Here is a 15895-nt window from a genome sequence, read left to right on the forward strand (position 1 = left end):
GAGGATTGGGGTGCCGGGGGTTGGGAGCAGATGCGGGTGAAATGGGGGTGATGGTGGTGAAAATGTGCACCAGGAGGGGATGCTTTTGAAGCTTGTGTTTGTTCTGAAAGAATTGACTCGCTTTCTGTTTCCTGGGCCACTGAATTTTGGTGCCTGCATCTGCAAACTGGGGATAAGGAACTCTGGGGCAGGTGTGAAATCCTGAGCAGAAATGGTTGAGCTTGTAGGAATGTGGCAGAGAATGCTAAAGCCTCCCTCTTTCTGAACCATCTTCGTTTGCTGGGAAATCGCTATCAGATGGACATCTGCAAAGCCCGCACTAGTTGGATCAGTGAAGTCAAATGACTGGCTGATGTAAGAATTAGATTAGTGGCTAATAGTCATAGCTGACATTCATCTAGTGATTAAGTCCTGGCCATCTTTTCTAGAACTTAATTCCTAAAGTCAGCCTAGGAGATGCAGTGCTATCATTAGCCCTATTTTACAAGCAAGAAAAACAGGATCAGAGAGGTTGAGTGTAGTATCTGAGGTCACACAGCTAAAAGAGGCTGCTCTGGTATTCCAGCCCCAGCAGTCTCACTCCAGAGCCTGTGCTCTGAGGGTTCTGGGAAGAGATAGGGGTACAGACTTTTCTTCAGTGTCCCACAGATTACCGCTCCCAGGGGATTATGCTCAGAGTCGTGTAGGCTGAACCCTGGACACCCATCTCTCCTCCACCTGATCTGAACCATCATCAGTGGCACAGGGAGGCTGAACAGGCAGGAACCCCAGAAGTAGGTGACCTCTCCTTTTGTTTCCAGCATCTGCCCAGCTCCTCTTGGAAACTTTTCCCTTTTGCTGACAGACATGATCCTTGTTCGGGACATTGCTTTTTTAAGATTTTTTTTTTTTAAATTTTTTTTATTTATTTGAGAGAGAGGCAGTGAGAGAGAGCATGAGCGAGGAGAAGGTCAGAGGGAGAAGCAGACTCCCCATGGAGCTGGGAGCCCGATGCGGGACTTGATCCCGGGACTCCGGGATCATGAACTGAGCTGAAAGCAGTCGTCCAACCAACTGAGCCACCCAGGTGTCCCTGGACATTGCTTTCTTGGCTGGGGTCATTTGAGTAGATCCAGGCACATCTGTGCTGGGAGCTCTCACCAGGAAAGCTGCAGCCAGGAGTGCCCCTGAGCGTGGCTTCTCTGACCCATGTAACAGAGCCCTGTGGCTGCTGGTCCTGACTCTCAGCACTTAACTTGCCGGCCTCTCAGAGACTCTACAGGGGCTGGAATTCTAGCAAGCCATCACTCCAGCGGCTCTGCAGTGTGGGGCTGGAATCTGGGAAGAAACTGTGCACCAGACACCCTCTGGGGTGCCTTATGCCTTATCATCACTACAACCCCTGTGGATTCCCTGAGGTGAGGAGACTGAGGTCCAGGCGGGTTGAGGAACTTGCCCAAAGACGTAGCCAGTGAACTAGAGCTGAACACCGGCTGTGTCTGAGAGCATGCTGGTCCCGCTCTGCCCTGCTCAGGGACAGCAAGAACGTCTCTGTTGTGACCAGGAGTCAGTGTTGCAGGTGATGTCCTGGCTCCTTTCCGGTCTGTGATTACGCTTATCTTAGGCAAAGACAGAAGGAGCAGCTTTCCTGGCCATAAACTGTTTTAACTGAAGCTCACCACAGGTTTCTGGGTGGTGCTTGTCTCGTGAGGGATAAAGAATGGGCGCGGCTGTGTGGGCAGTTGGTGAATGGGGCTGGGGGCAGGGACAGGACTGGCTTTTGGAGGAGACCTGACTGACTGCCCCTAGGTAGGTGGGCCTCTGGGCTGTCTCTTCACTTCATCAAGAGGAGCCAACAGATGCCCCTGTTTAAAAAGTCTGTGACCCTGCAGGGTGAGGCTTTGGAGCCGGCATTCAGCTCACTGCAGATGTCTGTACTAGCCACACGGACAGTTTGCTTTCCCGAAGGCTCTCTAACCGTAAGAGTTAGTTCAGTATCGGGGGTGCTTCCTGGGCCTCTTGAGTGGTTCATGTGTGCTCACTCACGTAACCCTACAGTTGCCCGACGTGATAGCTACTGTTACCACCACTCCGATTTTAAAGATGAACAAAGACTTGATGCAGTTAAGTCATGTGCCCAAGATCCCTCAGCGAGTAGGCTGCTGAGCAGGGATTTGAACAGGGAGCAGCTGCCAGGCTCACACAGGTGGGCCCTCTGCCGGCTGAGGGCTCCATGAAGCTGGAGTTGACCCTTCCCCCTTGTTATCCCACCACCCTCCTACTGGGAAGATTGAATGATTCCCCTTGTGATGGATGAGGAAAGAAAGGCTTGTGAGTGGTTAAGGAATTTTCCAGAATTCTGCAAGTTCTAAGTGGTAGCTTTAGGCTTGAACTCAGGTCCACTGACTCCAAATATGGGGTCACTCTTAGATCTCCTCCCTTTCTTGCTGACCTCTGGGCTCAGCTTGTATCACCCCGTCCAGCTGGTCTTTCCATGCAGGTGGCCCCACCGTGCCTCTGCTTTCCTCCGGCTTGGAGAGCGAGCTTTACCCCTCAGACTCAGGCATGGCTTCCTCTTCACATCTGCTCCCAGGACCCGGCCTTCAAACCAGGATTCCCTCTGAAGCTTGGTGATCAGAAAATTCATCCACCAAGCTTGACCTGGCGTGTGCCCTTTGGCACTGGGAAGCCATGGGGCATCCAGGGTCACACTGTGTGTGTGACTGCGGTCGGTCCCATTTCTTTGATGCAGATGTTGTTTTAGAGGGGAATGGCAGCAGAGAAGCGGGAGGCCCCACTGGGGCACTACTTGTCTCGTGGGTGGGGGTGCACTGCCCCCCCCCCCCCGCCCCGGCTGGTCTTTGTTCTGTGCCAGGCCTTGACAGAGTCGGTCAGGTTCAGGGGCCCCGCAGTGCTCTCCGCACTGGGAGCCCTTCCTTCAGCTCACCTGCCTTGCGCCCTTCCTCCCCCTTCTGTGCTGTGGAGATGGAAGCCAGCCCGTCACTGGTTCTCCAAATCGCCTGCTCAGCCGCTTCAGGCCAGTGGAAGGTGTTAAGTCATCTCGAGTGTCGCCCTCTCTCGGACCCCCTCCGACTTCCTCACAGGTCCCACTTCCCAGCCCAGGTTAGCTGTGTCTTTGCTCTGCTGGGTTGCTTATTCCGGGACTGGGTGTGCTCTAGAGCCTGCGGCCTCTCCGAGTGAGGGGCTGGGCCTTGGCCCTGGGGCTGCCCTGCTCCAGGCCCCTGTGTATGAGGTGCTCATCACCACCAGATCGTTCTCTGGAGACAGCAGAAGTGTTTACTACCACCTTGCCCCCACCCAGCCTTGCACTCGACTATAGAAAGACAGACAACACAATTCAGAAATGAGCAAAAGACTTCAGTTTACCTTTCTCCAGAGAAATGTGCAAATGGCTGGTGAATGAAAAGATGCCTAACTTCATTAGTCATTAAGGAAAGGTATAAATGAAAGCCATGAGCTCTCTCTTTCTACCTGCTAGGATGGCTGTGATCATACTTTCAAAAGAGCAGAGAATAACCGGTGTTGGCCAGGCTGTGGAGATGTTGGAGCCCTGTGCACTGCTGGTGGGGGTGTAACAGGGTGACGGCCGCAGTGGAAACCAGCTTGCAGCTCCTCACGAAGTTAGCTATAGAATTACCCTGTGACCGAGCAACCGCACTCGTCTGTAAAGGAGGTATTGATACATGTTACAACATGGACGAACCTCAGAAAATTGAAAAAAGCCAGGCATGACAGTTCACATATTGCATAATTCCATTTTTAGGAAACATCCAGAATAGAGACAGAAGCAGATTGATGGTTGCTCGGGGTGGGGGGCAATGGGGTGTTCCTGCTTCATGGGGATGAGGTGTTATCTTGGGGTGATAGAAATCTTCTAGAAGGACAAGAGGTGGTCACATGGCATCATGGGTGTACTACATGCCGCTAAATTGTGTGTATTAAAATGGTTACTTTTATTTTTTGTGAATTTCACCTCAACTACAACAAACACACCTGGCGTCACCGCAGGTCTCCAAGGGGTAAAAAGAGGAAACATGGGGCACATGCTTTATGTCTGACTCTTGACCTCAGTGAGTTTGTTAGAGATGGGATGAGCCCTGTTACTGCCATGATACAGGTGAGCAAGTTGAGGCTCAGTTAGGGCACTCAGTTTAAGGAGGCACCGACAGATATGAATATGGGCTTGTCTGGGTCCGACCTGATCACTTCTCTATACTCTTCCTCCTGGCCAGCACAACAGGCTTTTGTTTGGCTTTGCCTTGCTTCAGAATGAGCTCATGCCAGGAACTGTGCTCAGCCGCCCTCAGCTTCAGATCCTTTCGGGAGATGCCTGCCCCTTCCCTTCCTCATGCCCACGTCCTCTGAATCCCTGTGCACTCTGGCCACCTGCCTACAGAGATCTTTTTCCAACACACACTGCCCACTTCCCTCCCAAGGAGACAAAGATCTGTAGCAGAGGGAAAATGAAAGGAGAGGTTTGAGCGCAGTCCTACTGTGCGGTCATGGATGCGTCTCTTAAACCGGCAGCACCTCAGCTTCCCTAAATGTGTTGTGGGAGAGCAGGACAACACTCAGACGTCTTCCCTGGACTGGTCGTGAGGACTGACTGACCGTATCTGTGTCTGGACTTTAAGGATGAAAAAGCACCATATGGACATGGGGGGTGGCAGGGTCACTCCTTGAATCAAGGTCAACATTCTGGCATACACAGCAGAGAACAGACCCAAACCCCAAAATCTAGCTGAAGGGCATGTGACTGGTGCTCAGTATTGATTTGCTGCCCGAACGAGAGCATGAAGGGGCAGGAGTCAGTCCTTGACCTGAATTGTGGGCTTGGTCCAGGAGTTAGGCTTGCACGTGTCCTTTGTATGTGCTCAGCCCCGGGACCGAGCATGTAGGAGACAGTCAGGAAACAACTGGGGATTGATTTGTCTCTCTTCTCCATACCCAAGTTGGAGATGGACAGCTTCATTTTGGTTTCTGGATTTTGGCTGCTTTTTTCTTGCGTGGTGGGAATTATTGCAGGAAGACGTCGTGGAGGAAGCCGCAGGTGCTCCACTTGATCCCGCCTCCCCCGTAGCGGTGTGTGGTCCAGCGCAGAGGAGGGAGGGCTGGCGCTCCTGACGGGAAGTGGTTGGGCGCTCGCCTGAATCTGGCCGTATCCAGGTGGAAGAGCTGCATCACTTCGGCCCCGTGCCCTCTTCCGCCGGATCCCATCACTTTCTCAGGAGCACGTAGCTGAAGCTTTGCGGGTTGGAGTTAAGAGGAGGTGCCTCTCTGGGTCCGAGTCAGGGATGTGAGCATCGTTTCGGTTCTGACAGCTGGTGGGAGAGCCGTTTCTTCTTTCTGGTCGAGGTGGCCAAGGCAGCAGGTGTTACTGTGGATTTGCTCACTCTTAGTCACGTGATCCTGGACCAGGCAGCCTGTATCGGGGGTCTCTGTTTTCATGCAAAACAAGGGGGGGTGACGCTTGGAGGATCCCTCAAGTTCCTTTTGGCCCCCAGATTTGAAGATTCTGACAGTTGATGGTGGGTGTGCTTGGTAAAGGCCCCTTATTGCAACCATCTTTTGTCTTTCTCTTTTCTGCCTAAACTTTAATCCATCTACCCACTGACTTACCCACTGACCTACCTACTGACCTACCCACTGACATACCCACCTGTTGACACACTTGCCCACCCCCCATTCACTCACCTGGCCACCCACACGTAACCCACGTGTACTAGATAACCCCTCTGAACCGGCCAATGTGCTAGGTCCTGAGGATACTGGGAGGTCTTAAGAGTTCACAATCATGAGTGGGACATAGGTATTGGCATAAAATTGGAAAATGAAATGTCTTGGGTGCTATGATTCAGAAAGGCGCAGACCGCTCTCATAGCAGCCAGGCAGGCTAGCAGCCTCCCCTGAGATCCCTTCACGGAGGACTACGGCCTGCCTTCTGTGACAGCTTCAGGATGGGCTTGTCTTGATGTGGGAGAACCGTGTTGATGACCTCAAGAGGCCCCTTGTAGCCACAGGAATCTGTGATGTGGAGTTCTCAATTGCCGGCTTTGCTGGAGAAGAGAGAGAAAAAGAAAGAAGGAAGAAACAGAGGAGCTGGTCAGTCCTGCTGTACATTTATGTTTGCGGTCCCAAACCTCCGTTTCCTGGGGCCGCACGCTGTGTGTGTGGGAGGCGCAGAGCAGCGGCTCACCGGGGCACGGCGCTCCAGCAGCCAGCTCTGGGGATGGCTGTCTGATGGCACTGCTGTCCCCCTGCAGCAGCAGTGGCTGGCCCAGGGCAGAGCTCCTCTCTGTCCAGTTAGTCAGTGGCCTGCGGCCAGGGCCAGAGTAGGACCCCTCCGAGAGCCAGTGCTGGGATTCCGAGAGGGGACAGGGCCCATGTCCCCCACCCGCAGCCCCACCAGCGAGACTGTGGACAAGGCAGCTTTTCTAATAAGCAGCCTTTGCTTGCCCTGTGGGAGATGAAAGACTGTGCGTAAAAGTGGGTAATTTGGGGTTTTCCTGATGAAAGCAGTTGACATTTGTTGGGACCTCAAGCACACTGCAGAATGGCCTTTCATCTCTGTTATCAGAGCGTGGCCCGGCTCTGGCCTGCATCCGGGGCGGCCAGTGCCGCCGGAATTGGATCGGGCCAGTGGTAAAATGTAAGGAAATGGGTGGAATGACCTTCAAGGCTGTGGGTGGTGGAGTGGAGATGGCAGAGGCCAGTTCTGACTGTTCTGACAGAGGGGCTTCTACTGGTCCTGGAACGTGTCTCCTGGCACCCGGCAGCGTCATGGAAAGAGGGTGCCCTTCGCAGCTGGACAGAGCCGGCTGGATTTGAAGGCTGGCTCTCTACTCACTGGATGGACCTAAGGAGTCATTTGTACTCTGTGGCCTCTGGCCTCCTTTGCCAGAGGACATGCTTGTGCCGCCAGCTCTCGTGGCCTCCACAGCTGCTCTGCTGCACCGTCTGGAGTCAGGAACGTGCATCGGTTTCCCCTGTCATTGATGAACTTGCCCCATTGTGCTGTAGGCGATAGAAGGAACTAGAGACTTGTGTTATTCATCCACATTACCACACAGCACCTGGCACATGGTCCTCTGTAAATGGCTGGGTGATGGCTCGATGGAGAAAGGAGACTTTGTGTGTGCCAGCCTTATGTGTCATCTAGCTTTTCGGTGGGTGGGAAGGGTTGAACAGAGGTCAGATAACTTGAACTTGAAGCATGCTAGTTGTAGAGACTTCGAGGAGTGCACACAGGACACAGCAAGCAGATCCTTAAGACCTGGTCCGCTCACGGACCCGGGGCCACAGTCCAGGCCAACCGCCCATGAGGTAACTCAATTCTCCAGTTGTAGCAACCCAGCCACATGTCTGTCCAGTGTGCCCTTCAATACCTCCACCGACGGGGCACTTCCTACCACTGAAAGGTGGCATTGACCGTTCTAATGCACTTCCTTCTGCTGGGGTGTGGGCTCTTTCTCGAAGCTCTCTGGGTTCTGATTCCTGGGACCTTCCCAATTAAATAGCCTCCTTACAGACGACGGCTTCCAAGTTCCTGAAGGCAGATGCCGTGTCCCTTCTAAGTTGTTGCTTACCCCGCAGGATGGCACTGGTTACGACACTTCTTCTCCCCGAGCCTGTTTCCCCAGCTCCTGAGCACTGTTTGTGGACGAAGTTAACGGAAGAACGTACAGCGAACCCATATAAACAAGGGAGCAGTCACGTCTAAGGTGGCATTTTTTGGATGCATATTTATTTACTTTTTAAAGGTCTGTCTATTTGAGAGAGAGTGTGTGGCGGGAACAAAGGGAGAGGGAGAGAGAGTCCCAGGCAGACTCCATGCTCAGCATGGAGCCTGACACAGGGCTCAATCTCACCACCCTGAGATCACGACCTGAGCTGAAACCAAGAGTCGGACGCCTAACTGCACCACCCAGGACCCCCGTATGCTCCTATTTGAAACCACTTGCCACCACACCTCGGGTGACCCCTGGGCTGCTGTAGATCTTGCCTTTGCTGTGTGGCACCTTTTCAGCACTGAGAAGCTGAAGGTTCCTTGAGCTCCTCTTTGATGCTTTTTAGCTTAAGAAATAGCGAGGTGACCTCTTCTACCCCATGGAAGAGATTCAGGTAGCTAAGCCATTTCCCTTTCTTGATCCTCTAGTCTGCGGAGTTATTGAATTAGTGACGCTGTGTCAGTGTGTCTGGGCCTTTGGACACCGAGTACTTCTCCCTCCTTCTGTGAAACTGAGAGGGAGGTTGTGGCCCCCTGCCCCCAGCAGTCGCTGTCAGGGGGACTATGGCCCAGGGCAGGGAAAGTGATGTGATACCGAGAGACCAGGTCAGGCATCTTCCCTGTCGACCTGGCAGACCTGTCTGGCCTCTGTTCAGGGCCTTACCCGTTTAAGGTGTGGGTGCGTCCATCCAGGTCCAGCAATGTGGACCTGGTGGGCATCTCTAGGCAGGTCAGAAAGCAGAAGGAAAGGCTTCCCACCCCCTTTGCAGGCCTTCTCCACGACTGCACTGCCAGGCACACCGGTGGGTGAGAGATTCTTCATCCCCTGTTGTCACTGGGAGAGGCAGCAGGCTGGTTGGTAGACACAAAGCAGAATGCGTAGAAAATGCTCTGTCCAACCCCCGACCCCCACCCCGGCCCCGTTCATCTGACCCGTTCATCTGCTTCGCTCGGAGCTCACCTCATTTCTTGCCTTCCGCTGACTCCGGGCTCCTGCCTCAGCCACACAGAAGTCGAGGGGCCCCCGTATCTGTGTTCCTACAGACAGATTGCCCAGGGAGGCAGAAGTCATCATAACACAAAAATACACCCTAATAAACTCATTGCTAGTGTCTAGCCCACCCACATCTGACGATAATCTGTCATTTACTGATGGCCAGACATTGTAAGCATCTGTCAGTCCAGGGCAACAATAACAGAAACTCTTCAGTGACCTCTGTTTGACGCTCTTACCGGGGAGGGACGTTGCCCATTTTTTGGGCAGCAAACTGCATGAGGGCCCAAGCTCCCTGAAGGCCCCAGGGCTGGTGGGCTACCCACAAGTCCAGTTTTCCAGATTAAGACATTTGTTCTGCTCCTGACTTGCTATGTGACCTTAGGCAGGTTAAGTAACCTCTCTGTGCCTATAGGCTTCATCTGTAAAACTGCACGAAGAGGAGTACTTATCTTCTAGGGTGTTTATGAGCATTAAATGAGTTAATACATGTGAATGCTTAGAACATTGTTTTCTGGCATGTGGCAAACACCTGTTAAATGTTCGCTGTTGGTGTGTCAGAAGCCTTATCCCACTCTTTGATCCCTGCGCTGGCCAAAAGTTAGTTGTGTTGGTAATTAAATATCACATAACCTGATGAAAACTGGGTATAAAGCGAGTTGTTGCATGAAAACTAAGTTTAGTGCTTTGGAAAGAACAGATAACATTGATTTGCAAAGAAGTTGTCACTGAATCACTTAGGGAGGAAACAACTGTAAAAAAAAAAGGGGAAAAGACACAGTAAAATTATAAGGAGTCTGTATTCCATGTGCTCTGCAGCTTTTGCACCGCTTTAGAGCAATGGAAATCAGAAATCATAGATTTTGCATGGTGAGGGTGTATTTGGCATAAAGACAGTTAGCATCTCCAGTCAGTGGCCCCAAGAAAGACCCTGCCTTTTGACTGGTGAACACACATGCAGCCATGGGAAATATGTAAGTATCTGTTCTGTTCGCGGCTGCCCCCTTCCTCAGGGCCCTGACCATGGGGGAGTTGGGTCCTGGGGCTTCTGCTCTCTAAGGCGGATCAGTGTGCAGGCCTTGCACATTTTGTCCAGACCTCAGGGTCCCCCGATGCAGGCACAGGTACCGTGGGCAGGCTCCTTGAATCCCACACACTAGTTCTAACACCTTGTGTGTGCCAGGCACGGGGGCAGGGCCCGACATTCTAGGGGAAGCAACTACAAAGGGAACTAGAGGCTACAGAGAGGGCGCTTACTACGGCCTAGGGAGAGAGAAGCAGGCAGGGGTCCTGATGACTGCTGTCGGGGAGACCTGGGCGTTAACGTGGAGGGGAGAAAGAAAAGATGATTCCATGCAACCGAAAGAAAATGATTTAGAAATAAAAGAATTTTAAAAAGTGAAGAGAGCTTGGGAAGATTGAGGAAGTCCGGAAGGTCTTTTGTAAAACGATCTTTTAATGATGAGGAGTGAAGAGAGTTTCCATTTTGTGCCAAGAGCGTGTGGTGAGAAAGGCCTTGGCATTGGATTCATTCTTCGCATGACCAACACTTAGAGGGGAGTTTAAAATGATAACTTTGAATTGAAGTATAAGACAGACCTCATTTGCATTTATAATTATTTGTAATTAATGCCTTATACATTTGTAGTTTATAAATGCTAAATCATTAAGTTCTGAATGTAAAATATTTGATATTTATAATTCTCTGTTTCTTGTAAAGCCCAAGTGACCTGAGTGGCTCAAGGTCACAGCCAAATGGGTGGGACTGAGGATCCAGAGCAGGTGCTGGCCGTTTGTCTTTCCCAGAGAAAGTGCCTCCTTCCCCCAACACACACCTGCCCCCTGACCGTGAATACCGGGACCTGACTTGAAGCAGCTTTGCGTCAAGCAGCTCTTCTCCGGGTCCTGTTCTCCATGTGGTTCCTTGAGCTCAGGTCTTGCCCCCATTCTTCCCTCTTCCCCACCTGGCCTGCTCGTCCGCGTGCCCCGATTTCCCTCTGTGCCTGTGCTCATCCGAGTCCCTTCCGTGTCTGGCTTCCGGAGCAAGGAAGAGAGTTCCTGCAGAAAGGGACCTTGCCTCTTGGTCCGGGTCTGCCTGGCTCAGAACCTCCTGCCCAGCCGGCACAGGGAGGGGGCAGCAGACTAGGGCAAGGCCTCCCCTCTGCCCTCACCTTTGGCCCTAGGGACATAGGGTGGGTTTGAAGTCGGAGGGCAGACAGGGAAGGGGATTCTGGTGGAACCGTTCTCCAGTGCAGCCAGCAATCCAACCTCTGCGCATGAGCCACTCTCAGATGTGCCAGGCCCCAAAGAGGAGTCCTGGGAGGGACCCAGGAAGCACTAGCGCTCCCCCTGTTTACCAGCAGCACTGACAGCTCCTAACGTGTGCCGGAAGCAGTATTTTCTGGTTTACGAAGACCATTTCCCCACCCTGTCTCCTTCTTTCCCAGTTGCTGATTAGGCCCCTGTGGAGGGCAGAGACACATGACCAGAATAGCCCAAGGTCCCAGCCGAGTGAGGCTGGAGCCAGGAAGGGGAAGCAGGTGGTGGTGGTTACCTTCTCTCACAATGAGAATGGCTACATGTGCTTGATGCCTTTAAGGCCCATCTTACTTCATGCTCAGAAGTGACTCTACCCAACAGCCAGGCCTTCCAGGTGGCTTTTACAGCTGGGGAAACTGAGGCAGAGAAGGTTGAAGCTGGGCCGTGAGGTCTGGAAGGTGGGTTCTGGCGTCTACCCTCCATGCCATGTTCAGACCAATGCCTGCCACTGACCTGGGAGGAGGGGGTCCCTCTGAAGGTGATCCTGGTCCATGCGTACACTCTTGCTGCCTGGTTTGGAGGCCCCCATCGTATGCACTGCTTCTCTGCAGGAAGACGGCTCCCCCGCTGCACCCCGCTCACCCAGGAACGGCTCAGAGCACTCATCGGGAGCCATGAGACCTGCAGCTTTTGGCCCAAAGGGCTCTTTCCTCTGGCTGGGTGGGCAGGAGGGAGCACGTGGAGGGGTCTGTGGAGGGCTCCCCGGGAAGGAGGAAGGCGGCTCCGCGGGAAACAGCAGGCAGGGAAGGGGAGGCCGGGGTCCTGCGGACTGTCAGGCGCCCCGGCGCGCGGGCTTCTCTGGGTTGTATAATCAGCTGTCACGGCAGCGTTTCCCTGCGTCAGGCTCCGCGAGTACAGACGGAACATTAAACAGTGACTTCTTTATAAATATTTAACTCCCACTGTTTAGGAACTGCTCGGGGCGGGAGACAAAATAAGAGCTCCAGGCTGTCCGCTGCATGGCCCTTCTGTCATGGTGTTGCATTGCGAGGGTCAGAGTTTTGGGGGGCGGAAGGAGGTATAGCAGCTGTTCCGAAGCCTTTTGGCTCTCAGCCAGTAGGGCCTTCCGTCTGTGGGGGACTGTGTTCGGGGACACCCATCTCTGTGTTCGTGGAGCCATTCAGACCTGGCCCAGCCTGTGTTGGAAGCCACAGTTCACATGTCCTCACAGTGGCCAGGATCAGCACGGGTGCTGTTGTTGGTGTGGCTCCAGAATTCACATCCCCCACAAGTCACCCACTCCAAGCGCACAGTTCAGTGGTTTTAATATGTTGGTGGAGTTGTACGAACATCCCACCATCTATTTTGGAGCATTTTTATATTCCGTGAGCTGTATCCGTGACGGGTCACCCCATTTCTCCCCACTCCCGAGGCAACCACCAGTCTACCTTCTGTCTCTGCGGATTTGCCCGTTTGTCCGTGTCATGTATGTTCCCTCATTTTGTACACGCGGTCTTTCGTCTGAGCTTTATTTCACTTGGTGCAGTATTTCCCAGTTTGGTTCATGAAGCTGCTTACGTGTGTCAATGCTCAGTTCTTTTTACGGCTGAGTAGTAGGTCACTGTGTGACCACACCACATTTTATGTATCCATGTGTTGATGGACACGTGGAGGCGGCAGCTCACTCAGAAATGAGTCTCCACGCTTCTGGGAAAGGCCTAGGAGGTTGGCATTAAGCGTGTGGTGGAGGTCGAGGTGTGCTCAGCGGGTAAGCCGTTAGCTTTTATTTCACACTCCGTGTATGCAGACACTGTAGGAGGCTTAACTGGTAATTCTGACCAACTTGTGCCTGATGGTCAAATCCCTTGAAAAGATCTGTGCGCCTCCTGGGCCAACCTGCTGGGGTTTCTCTGAATGGGGGGATGGTACACTTAGTTTGTGTCTTTGGCCCATTTCATGTGACATCACAGAGTGTCTGTCGTTAGGAGAGAGAAGCAGGGAAGAGACCCACTTTCGGAGGCTGTGCCCTTCCTGCTCTCCATCCCCCTTCGGACACCTGTGCGGGGCTTCCTGGTGTCCCTCGTCCCAGCTTGTTGTCCAGCTGCTTTAGTACTCATCTGAGTGGCTGACTCAGTGCAGGCCCAGTGTCTGGCTTAGGCAGGAAACGTTCACAATTGGGCACTCTTATCGTGGCCGGTCATCTCCTGGTCATCCAGTGGTGACTAATTCAGTGGACGCTGTTGGTGTTCTGCCCCTGGTCCCCTTCATGGGACAGCACAGTCACCTCCCAGTTGCTGAAGTTCGCGGTGCTTCATGCTCCGGAGATTTGTTTCCTCATCTAAAACATTGCTCACCCCCAGCCCCTCCCCAGCCCCTGCTGACTCAGAGGCACAACAGGCAAGGCCCCCTGTGCTTCCAAGTGGGGCGAACTTTGTGGTGCCGTTCATGTGCCAGAACTCCTGTGGGCTCAGGCCGAGGCTGGCATCGAGCTGAGACCAGGTCCGTGCTGAACACCCCTTCCTCAGGCCTGCCTCCGCCCCCTACTCCCTTTCTCCTGTGCATACTCTCTAATAAATGGGCAAAAAAGAATTCCCATCTCCGGGGGCGCCTGGGTGGCTCAGTCAGTGAAGCGTCTGCCTTCTGCTCAGGTCATGATCCTAGGAGACTGGCATCGAGCCCCGCATCGGGCTCCCTGCTCAGCGGGGAGTCTGCTTCTCCCTCTCCCTCTGCCTGCCGCTCCCCCTGCATGTGCTCGCTCTCTCTCTTTTTCTCTGTCAAATAAATAAATAAATAAAATCTTTAAAAAGAAGAAGAAAAAAAAGAAAAAAAGGAATCCCCATCTCAGGACCTGTTTCCAGGGAATGCACACTAAGACCGTATCTGGTAATGTCCCTTCCTGGGACCCCTCTGTTGCCGTTGAGTCTTGGAGTTTCTCTGCCTGAGCTTCCTTCCTGGCTTGGCCCACTGAGTGTTTTGTTTTGTTGGATTTGGTTTCAAAGTCTTTTCAAGCGAATCCGACATGAGGGAAGGTCTGCACTGAATCCGGCTCCTGGCACTGTCCCTCCTGCCTCCTTCCTCTCCGCTCCCTGCCCCCATCCCATGCCCTTCCAGCATCCTTTCCTGTGTTAGCAGTGACCTCGGCAGAAAAGGCCTTGGGAAGGCCCTTGGGAGGCACTCTAGCCTTGGTTCTAGACAGCCCTGGGTCAAGGGCAAGCCCGGCCACCCAGCAGCCAGGTGATCAGTAGTGTTCCTTCTCCGGCCCTTACACTGTCTCATCCGCAAACTGGACCGGTAATCTCTCTTCCCTGCCCCTGTGGGGAGGATTCAGATCTCGTGGGTGGGTGACCCAGGACAGTGATGGGTATTGAGTTGGTACATGGTTCACAGAGGCTGCAGAAATGTCCCCGATGACTCCTGGGCTCCCGTACCCCCTTGGGTCTTCCGCCTTGTCAGCCAGCTGTCACCCACCTAGGTCCTTTTCACGTTGCATTGCTTTTGCTCACATTGTGCCTTCTTCCTGGGGTCGCTCTTCCTTGTCTCTCTCAGCTTGCGGAAGGAACCCCACGGATGCCACCTGCTCCAAAGCACGCTTGGGGACCTGGCAGGCACGGTCGGCACTTCCTAGTGTGACACTCCTTGCCAGAGAGTGTGGGACCTGCAGGGCTTCTTTTCTTCAGGATATCACTGCCTTCATGGACGTGGTGGATGTGTGGAGGGGGTGTGTGTTCCGGGGTCAGACTGGGCTTCTAGCCCCATCCCTTCCCCAGCAGGACAGCTTGGGCTGGGAAGCTGAGCCAGCCGCTTCCCCATAGAATGCGGGGCACGTTTTAGGGACACTGTCGGCGATGCTGTCCCGATAGCCTGGCAGCTCTGGACCAGCCGGCAGCTGGAAGAGTAAGGAGCTCCCAGGCAAGCACAGGGGATTCGTAAACACAGAGCTGTGTGCGTGAACATCAGTGGGTGAACTAGGCTGTCGCCTCTCTGGTCTCATGGGGGCCCAGGGGCCATCCGTCCCTGCCAGAGCTCGGGCCCACAAAGCTGAGTTAAAAGGGGGAACCTAAGAACCATCACATCTCAGGAAATTGGAACTAGGCTCGATTCCGAGTTGTGGCTGTTGCTTCCAAGGGTCAGCCCTGAAGGCGTTGACTCTGTGAAGCCCAGCTCCCACTGTCATCCCTCAGAAGGGTACAGTGAGTGTGTGGGGGGGTGATTGATAGCGGCATCTTCCCTGTCTCTCTGGCCCTGCCTCTGATTCTGGCATCCTGCCCCTTCCCTCTGAAGGGACACAGCTCTACTCACAGCCTGGCCCGCTGCGGTGGCTGCGGACAGGGGCCGAGAATAAGCCTGTGCCCGCGGCAGCCCTCCAAATACAGCAGGGCTGGGTTGACCTTTAAATAGACGGGCTCTGGGCCACTCAGTTCCTGGAAGTTTGAAGAAAGTCGGCCTTTCAAGTGATGTGACTTCCAACCTCAGGAAAGATCCCTGTGTTTGCAAAAGCCATAATTGACTGCTGCTTTTCACTTCATTATACGTGGCTCTGCAGTCAGTAGGGGCCGGCATGCCAGGGTTAGGAGGGGAAAATCCTCAAGTATTTTAATATACCCCTTCTTCGGAGCAAGATAAACATATGTATTGTACTTTGCAACAGAGGCAGGGGGTGGGAAAGGGAGAGGCCTGGCATCGCATGAAAGGTCTTTTTAAACTAAACTCTGAGGTTTGTCTTTCTTTCCTTCTTTTCTTTTTCTTTCTTTTTTATTTTTATTTGTAAGCAAAGCTGGCATGAGAGAAAGATGCTAGCATCTCCTTGGCTGTGTAGACTCTGAGCCATCCCCCCACCAACTGCTCTCTCCTCTGGGTCAGAGACTAGCGCCACCCCCACCCCCCCCCCCCCCCCCCCCCCCCCCCACCCCCCCCCC

At 53.4% G+C, this 15895-nt stretch overlaps 2 long non-coding RNA genes across 6 annotated transcripts in view; one reads left to right on the top strand and one right to left on the bottom strand.

Annotated features, from left to right (window-relative positions):
- Positions 1-15895, top strand: part of LOC132014302 (uncharacterized) — a 228465-nt gene that overhangs the window by 83565 nt on the left and 129005 nt on the right. The gene's annotated exons all lie outside the window — the stretch shown is intronic.
- Positions 3742-11829, bottom strand: LOC132013277 (uncharacterized). 2 transcript variants are annotated; one of them, XR_009402955.1, is made up of 3 exons: positions 11493-11829; positions 8688-8764; positions 3742-6056 (listed from the first exon to the last, which is right to left on the bottom strand). It is a non-coding gene; the product is annotated as an uncharacterized LOC132013277 (long non-coding RNA). The 2 variants fall into 2 exon arrangements; XR_009402956.1 differs by lacking the exon at positions 3742-6056 and adding an exon at positions 7775-8578.

This window comes from Mustela nigripes, chromosome 3, assembly GCF_022355385.1.
Source record: "Mustela nigripes isolate SB6536 chromosome 3, MUSNIG.SB6536, whole genome shotgun sequence".
NCBI classification, from domain to species: Eukaryota; Metazoa; Chordata; class Mammalia; order Carnivora; family Mustelidae; genus Mustela; species Mustela nigripes.